An 8,887-nucleotide genomic window follows, 5' to 3' on the forward strand; every position below is an offset into this window, starting at 1 on the left:
GGGAAAAAATGTTTATCCTTTAAAATGACACAACTTATGTCATTTTACTCTCATTAAGAGGTGGGACTCACATCTTTATATTTTTTTGTCTACCCTATTTCCTTCTTTATCATTTAAAATAATATAACTTTACATCTTTTAAAATGATACACATTTTTTTCTCTGTTTTATTATAAAATAGAACATAATTAGATATGGAGTTTGTGCAAGACCCTTAGTAAAGGCCCCAGATACGAAGGGCCCAATCCTCAAGAGTCTAAAGCCAGGAGCCATTTTCCCTAAACAAAGCAACTCCAGACTGCCAAAGAGGTGTCCTAGTGAAACACGTAATCAGTGGCTAATTTAATGTGCCACATTAGCATCTTAGTTAGATTTAAGGTGGTGTTTGGTTGGGAGCTTTTCAGTGGATATCTATCTATTTCAAGTATGGCTTTTAGAAACATCATGTTTGTTTCAACGTTTTTCACCAAAAATCCATCTATCCAATTTGTCTGGATTTATGAGAAACATAGATATCTGCACTGTTTAGAAACCCAATTTGAAGGTGGGATTTTTCGGAAAATCGGTTATCTGGCTTTTAATGCACTGTTGATTTCATAAAGTTACCTAATTTTCCCAGTAAAGTTTTTCCCCACCAAATAACTTTTTTTACATTTTTCTACCTATCTCACTTTATCTATCTTTCCAATCATTTCTCTATATATCTCATTTCCCTACTTGTAAGAACCCGCACCGTTAATTAAGGAATTTAATTAATAAATTATGTAAAATTAGGAAATGATTCCATAATTGACCTTAATAATTATAGTAAGTGAGTAATAATCCTGAAAGTCGTTTTTTGGAAGAAAAGTGCAGATACCGATTCTGCTAGTTAGTATAAATGCGTACCGAAAAAGTATCCCGAAAAATTATAATAAGTGTATAATAATTACTAGAATAATATGTAGAACTTGTAAAACGAGTTTCAAGTCCAAAACATGAGAACTGGTACTAGAAACCAGTACTGGCTTGGAAAAGCGCGTACCGAAAAGGTGCCCAGAAAATTATAAGAAAAATATGTTAATTCTTGGAAAAATGTGTAGTTTCAGATTCCAAAGTTTGGGATTAAAATGCTAAGCGTAGCAATTAAAGTTAATACTGTGTGTTTAAGTGCGTTTGGGCTATAAATACCCTTTGTAAGGGCACAATGCCCTAGAAAACAGAATTCCAGCGTGAGTTGTTGGTGGAGGCTGACCAGAATAGTGCTCCATTGCTCTTCCCTTCATTTCTTGGCCAAGTTATCACCTTTGATGCTTGTTCCTTCTTTCTAAACACTTGGTGAGGGTGAGAGCTAGCTTGGGGACTGCTTTGTTGGTCTATTTCTGAGTGTTGGTGGCTGTGTTTAGCTTGTGAGGGGGATGAGTTAGTAGGTTGGAGTGTAGAGGTTTTGTTCTTGGTTGTTGAAGCTCCAAGTGGTCATCTTTGGGAAGAAAGGAACCACCTTGTTGTGCATTTTCGTGCACTCCTCCAAGTCAGAGTTTGGGAGCTGGTTGTGAGCTCCAAGAGCAACCCTTGCCTCTGTTTTGAGCTTTGGTGAGTTGTACATACCTTGTGCTTGTGTTTTAATGGGTTAAAGGTGTGATCTTTGCATGTTTAATGGGTTAATCAAGTAACCAATTGGGGTGTGGACCTTAATCAGTATAAAGATGCATGCTTTAACGTAATTAAGTGTTAAAAATGGAACCTTGGAAGGATATCTTCACGAAATGCATTTTCTGCATTCTGTCGTGAAATATCCGGATATGTGCTCGATGAATAACCGGATATGTGATATCCGGATATGGGTTTTGAGTATCCGGATATTAGATATCCGGATATGGGATTCTGGATATCCGGATATTGAACATCCAGATATGGTCCCGAGGAATATCCGGATATTCTGGGATTTCGAAGAACAGTAGCTGTGCTGTGAGGAAAGTAGGCTATTGGGGGTTTGTGGACCCTAGATTGGTGAAGTTAAACTTCTGTTTTAATTAAACTAAGTCAGAATCAAGTGATTAAGGACTTATGGCTTGGTATGGAGCCTTAAGACGTTAAACGTATGGAAAGGCGTTGTCTTAATATTGTATGCTTGTGGTGCATGTTGTTGATGTATTGTTGGTCCATAACAGATTGTGAATCTGCTGTGTTTGGACTTTGAGCTGTGGACTCTTGGCTTTTGGAGTTAGCTTGCAAGGTAAGCTTTCGTGTCCTCGGTTTAGCCATGTTGTGATTCCACCATGTCCCATGGGGGTATGGTTTATGCATGCTGTGTATATGCTTTTGGATATTTGACATGTTGATTGAAATTTACATGTAATGGCTTTTAATATGCATGTGTTGTTTCATCTTGACGGGAAGCCTGAGTATGTAGCGCCATACAAGACGGTGTACCGGGGTGAATGCAAGTGGTACTTGCACGGTGTGTAGGTGATAGACGTATACCTACACTATCTCTGGCCAGTAGATTAGTATTGACACACATGGCATGATTATCTGCTGCATTGCATTGTTTTAGAAATGATAAATGATAAACTGCTTTTGAACTTATATTGCACATGTAAGTGAGCTTAGGGTGGAAGATCCTTGAGGACTCACTGACTTACTGAGATTTCTAGATTAGAGATCTTACCCCACGTTTGGGGAATGCTTATTTCAGGATCAGGTAGTATGGGTACTGATGCCTCAGGCGGCAGGAGGCCGGAGCTTAGCTGATTATGTTGTTTCTGCTTATTTGCTAGCATGACTGGATATTGATGCTGATTATGTTTTATGCCTTTTATCATTATGTTGTTGTTGAGACTAATGTTGGGCATTTTGCCTTATTTGAGTGAGCACGGGGATTGTCCATGACACTCTCTGTTAGTACTTTTTAGATTGGAGTTGTATAAACTGTTAGATGGTCCGGTCTACATTGTTGTAGTTCCGTGACTAGAGCCACACTTATATTATCTATGTTATGAGGTATTTCAGTTAGTTGTTTTATTGCAATTACGTACAGGCGATGTTTTATTAATTGATTATTAAGCAAGTTGGTAATGTTAATGGCATCATAATTGAAAAGAAAAAGTAATTCCGCATTTTTAATTAAGCGCAGCTTAATACGATATTATGATAACATTACCTGATATATACGGGGTGTTACATTTATGGTATCAGAGCAATGGTTCGAGGGAAAAGCCTGTATGTATTGCAATTGCTAGGTTGTTGGTTGTGTCTGTCTTTGTGTTTACTCCGTCGAATTTTATTATGATGTTGTATATGTGATCACATTGCGTGGGCTTGATCAACTCATAATTTGTGTAACTTGTGCAGAGTCATGGTAAGGTTCGGGAGAACACGAGAGACTTCTGAGGATCAACCCGATCCGATCCTTACTGCATTGGCTGAGATGCAGGCGGCTAGGTTAGCCGATCAGGAGGCCACTAGATTGGCCAACGCGGCAATGATGGAAGCTGTTCGCGAGGCGAACCAGATAGCCGCAGCTGAGGTTCGTGAAGCGAACCGGAGGACCACTGAGGAAGTCCTCGAGGCGAACAGGATGGCGAACATGACGATGATGAGAGTCATGTTGGAGGAGATGAGAGCTGGTCCTGCTATTGGCCAGGCTCCACCACCACCGCCACCACCGCCACCGCCTCCACCTAGTGTTCAGGAGGAGAGCCATAGTCACATCGGCAGTGCTACTCATGCCGCTAAGACGGGGGAGCCCCTTGTGGGGATTGTTGAGGATCGTGATATGATCGATCGCCGGCTGAATGCTTTCAGGAAGCATAAGCCACCTATGTTTGAGGGGTCTTTGGATCCTATTGCTGTTGCGAGATGGCTTGAGTCGTTGGACAAGATCTTTCGGGTTATGCAGTGTACTGACCCACAGAAGCTGATGTTCTCGACCTACATGCTGGAGGGCGATGCCCATGAGTGATGGACGCACACCTCTCGTGCTTTTGAGATGCAGGGCCGTGTCATGACGTGGCCATTCTTTGAGGAGTGCTTTCTGGGCCGATACTTTCCCTATGATGCGCAGGAGAGGAAGCAGGGAGAGTTTGATCGTTTGGTACAGGGCTCGATGTCTGTTGATGAGTAGCTGGCTAAGTTTAATGAGCTAGTGAAGTTTGCACACTTCCGGATGGTTCCTCCTACTCCGTTGTTTCTGGCAGCTAAGTTCCGCAAGGGACTTAGTGAGGTGATTGCTGAGCATCTTGCTGGTGCTGCTTCGAGGGATTTTGGTACACTGGTTCAGCAGTGTAAGGACATCGAGGATGTTTGTGTGGCAAGCAAGGGCAAGAGGGCCAAGGTTGAGGAGAGCAAGGGAACATGTGGTTCCACTCCTGCTCCTACTTCTTGGAAGGACAGAAGGTTTGCTGATAAGGGCAAAGGAAAGCAGTTAGCGACTAGGCAGGCGCCTGGTCAGTTCAAGAGAGCTGTTTCACATCAGGGGAGTTCTGCTAGGCCTCCTACCACTCCGAGATGTTCGGGATGTGGGAAGGAGCATGTGGGACGCTGTGCTACGGGGCAGTTGCTGTGCTTCAAGTGTGGCAAGGAGGGCCACTTCTCTAGAGATTGTCCGTCGTCGACGACGAGGGCTGCAGCTGTTCAGGCAGTTCCTTTGCAGATGGTTCCGATGGCATCTTCTTCGGCACCTACAGTGCCACCTTCTGTTGGGAGAGTGTATACACTGGATAGGCAGCAGTCGGACCGCGCTCCGAACCTTGTCAGAGGTATTGTGTCTATTGGTGATTCTTTTGTCGATGCTATCTTTGATTCTGGGGCTACTCATTCGTTTGTTGCTACCCCGATTGCTTTGGGGCTTGAGTTGCCCAGTGCTGTGCTTTCTCCATCGTTGCGGGTGACTACCGCCACCGGAGAGATGTTTGATTCTACCACTGTACATCGCGATGTAGCGTTTCAGTGGGATGGCTGTAAGTTCTTGGTAGATCTGATAGAATTTCCAATGGCCAACCTTGAGATTATTCTGGGCATGGATTGGTTGTCTAGAAACTGTGCATTGATTGATTGCTGTGCAAAGCGCGTGGTGATGTCTCCGTGTGATTCCACCGCTAGTTCCTCGCCATACATTTCACTGCTTCAGGCCAGGAGAGCGTTTCAAGTAGGGGCATTGGGTTATGTCATGTTGGGTGGTTTGGTGAGTGGAACACAGGAGGATATCACTGGAATTCCTGTGGTGGGGGAGTTCCTAGAGGTGTTTTCTGAGGAGATCCCTGAGTTTCCACCGCAGCGGGAGATAGAGTTCTCCATTGACTTGTTGCCCGGTGTGGGGCCGATTTCTTTAGCTCCTTATCGGATGTCGCCACCGGAGTTGGCTGAGCTTAAGAAGCATATTGAGGATCTTTCGCCGAAAGATTTCATTAGACCGAGTGTGTCTCCTTGGGGAGCACCGGTTATCTTTGTGAAGAAGAAGGATGAGACAATGCAATTGTGCACCGACTACAAGCAGTTAAACAAGGTGACAATCAAGAACAAGTATCCCCTTCCTCGGATTGATGATCTGTTGGATCGTTCGAGATACGGTCATTTTGAGTATTTGGTTATTCCGTTTGGACTCACAAATGCGCCGGCAGTGTTCATGGATTACATGAACAGGATTTTCCAGCCGTATTTGGATCAGTTTGTGATTGTCTTCATTGATGATATTCTGATCTACTCCAAGACTGAGGAGGAGCATGCGGAGCATCTGAGGATAGTTCTGCAAGTGCTGAAGGAGAAAAAGCTTTATGCTAAACCTTCTAAGTGTGAGTTTTGGCTCAAATCAGTCAAGTTTCTGGGGCATGTGATTTCAGCAGATGGAGTTGCAGTGGATCCCAACAAGATTGAGGCCATGTTGGATTGGGAGAGACCCAAGACAGCTACGGAGGTGAGGAGCTTCTTAGGTTTGGCAGGTTACTATCGGAGGTTCATCAAGGGTTTTTCCACGATGGTTCTCCCTTTGACTCGCCTTACCTGAAAGGAGACTCCATTTGTGTGGACTCACGAGTGTGAGGCGTGCTTTCAGGAGTTGAAGGAGAGATTGACTTCTTCACCTGTGTTGATCCTTCCTGATCCTGAGGAGCAGTTTGAGCTTTACTGTGATGCTTCTGGAAAGGGGCTGGGCTGTGTGCTGATGCAGTCTGGTAGAGCTGTTGCTTTTGCTTCGAGGCAGTTGAAGCCTCATGAGAAGAACTACCCGACTCATGATTTGGAGTTGGCTGCGATTGTGTTTGCTTTCAAGATTTGGAGGCATTATCTTTTTGGTTTGAGGTTTGTGGTGTTCAGTGACCACAAGAGTTTGAAGTACCTGTTCGACCAGAAGGAGTTGAACATGAGGCAGAGGAGATGGATGGAGTTCATAAAGGACTACGACTTCGAGATAAGGTATCATCCTGGCAAGGCCAATGTGGTAGCTGATGCTTTGAGTCGGAAATCCAGTAGTTCATCCAGTTTGCTACTTGGTAACTTCGATGTGGTTGAGAAGTTCCGCCACTTGGCAGTGACCGCTCCGTGTGCGAGCGTACTTCTCGGGTTGGAAGCATCAGATGTTGTGAACGAATTGCTAGAAAAGATTAAAGAGCCACAAGTTCGAGAGAGTGTCTGGATTATGTGAAGAACCAAGACAGTGTGTCTTGGAATGATGATGGATTGCTTTTGTTCCAGCGGAGGATTGTGGTTCCTCGAGGTCCGTTGACAGAAGAGCTATTGGCAGAAGGCCATAAGGGTCAGTTTTCTATCCACCCTGGTGCTACTAAGATGTATCAAGACTTGAAGAAGAACTTCTGGTGGCCGGGCATGAAGAAAGATGTTGCTATCTTTGTGTCCAAGTGTTTGGTTTGCCAGAAAGTGAAGATTGAACACCAGAAGCCGTCTGGTAAACTTCAACCTCTTGAGATTCCGGAGTGGAAATGGGAGAGCATTCCATGGACTTCGTTGTGGGTCTGCCGAAGACTCAGGTTGGCTGTGACTCGATATAGGTCATTGTGGACAGATTGACGAAGTCTGCCCATTTTCTTCCAGTGAAGGTGAGCTTCACTACAGAGCAGTTGACCAAACTGTATGTTCGCGAGATTGTGAGGCTTCACGGGGTGCCTGTGAGTATCATCAGTGATAGGGACCCGAAGTTCACGTCTCGGTTCTGGGAGGCGCTGCAGGGAGCTTTTGGTACGCAGTTGAGACTGAGTACAACCTATCACCCTCAGACTGATGGACAGACTGAACGAACTATCCAGACCTTGGAGGACATGTTGCGGGCTTGCACGTTGGAGCAGGGCTCGGCATGGGATAGGTACCTTCCATTGGTAGAGTTTTCTTATAACAACAATTTTCATGCTAGCCTGGGCATGGCACCCTACGAGGCGCTCTACGGTAGGAGGTGTCGTACACCTACCTGCTGGTCGGAGGTTGGGGATCGTGAGTTGTTTGGCTTGGACTTTGTCCTAGATACCACCCTGCAGATCCAGATGATCAGGGAAAAGCTGAAGCAGGCGCAGAATCGTCAGAAGTGCCACTACGATGTCAAGCATCAACCACTGGAGTTCAGTGAGGGTGAGCACATGTTTGTGAGACTTTCACCTGTCACGGGTGTTGGACGGGCACTCGGAGTGAGGAAGCTGAGCCCGCGGTTTCTTGGGCCATACCAGATTCTTGGTAGAGTAGGACCTGTTGCCTACCGGCTTGCCTTGCCTCCGAACTTAGCTAACATCCACGACGTGTTTCACGTGTCTCAGCTTTGGAGGTACATAGCAGATCCTTCGCACGTGGTGCAACCGGATGATGTGGAGGTTCGGGAGAACCTGAAGACTCCCGTCGGACCACTCAGAATTCTCGATCGTAGCGAGAAGCAGCTGAGGAGCAAGATCATTCCGATGGTCAAGGTGCAGTGGACCGAAAGGACTCCTGAGGAGTGTACTTGGGAGCGTGAGGACGAGCTTCTCCGGCAGTACCCCGAGTTTCGACCAGGTTTGTTTCTGATTTTGAGGTCAAAATCCTAAAAAAGTGGGGTGAATGTAAGAACCCGCACCGTTAATTAAGGAATTTAATTAATAAATTATGCAAAATTAGAAAATGATTCCATAATTGACCTTAATAATTATAGTAAGTGAGTAATAATGCTGAAAGTCGCTTTTCGGAAGAAAAGTGCAGATACCGGTTCTGCTAGTCGGTATAAATGCGTACCGAAAAAGTATCCCGGAAAATTATAATAAGTGTATGATAATTACTAGAATAATATGTAGGACTTGTAAAACGAGTTTCAAGTCCAAATAATGAGAACTGGTGCTAGAAACAAGTAATGGCTTGGAAAAGCGCGTACCGAAAAGGTGCTCAGAAAATTATAAGAAAAATATGTTAATTCTTAGAAAAATGTGTAGTTTCAGATTTCAAAGTTTGGGATTAAAATGCTAAGCGTAGCAATTAAAGTTAATATTGTGTGTTTAAGTGCGTTTGGGCTATAAATAACCTTTGTAAGGGCACAATGCCCTAGAAAACAGAATTCCAGCGTGAGTTGTTGGTGGAGGCTGACCAGAATAGTGCTCCATTGCTCTTCCCTTCATTTCTTGGCCAAGTTATCACCTTTGATGCTTGTTTCTTCTTTCTAAACACTTGGTGAAGGTGAGAGCTAGCTTTGGGACTGCTTTGTTGGTCTATTTCTGAGTGTTGGTGGCTGTGTTTAGCTTGTGAGGGGGATGAGTTAGTAGGTTGGAGTGTAGAGGTTTTGTTCTTGGTTGTTGAAGCTCCAAGTGGTCATCTTTGGGAAGAAAGTAACCACCTTGTTGTGCATTTTCGTGCACTCCTCCAAGTCAGAGTTTGGGAGCTAGTTGTGAGCTCCAAGAGCAACCCTTGCCTCTGTTTTGAGCTTTGATGGGTTGTACCTACCTTG

Source organism: Gastrolobium bilobum, unplaced genomic scaffold (assembly GCF_033153095.1).
Source record: "Gastrolobium bilobum isolate Gb01-03AN ecotype WA unplaced genomic scaffold, APGP_CSIRO_Gbil_v1 utg14295, whole genome shotgun sequence".
Taxonomy (NCBI): domain Eukaryota; kingdom Viridiplantae; phylum Streptophyta; class Magnoliopsida; order Fabales; family Fabaceae; genus Gastrolobium; species Gastrolobium bilobum.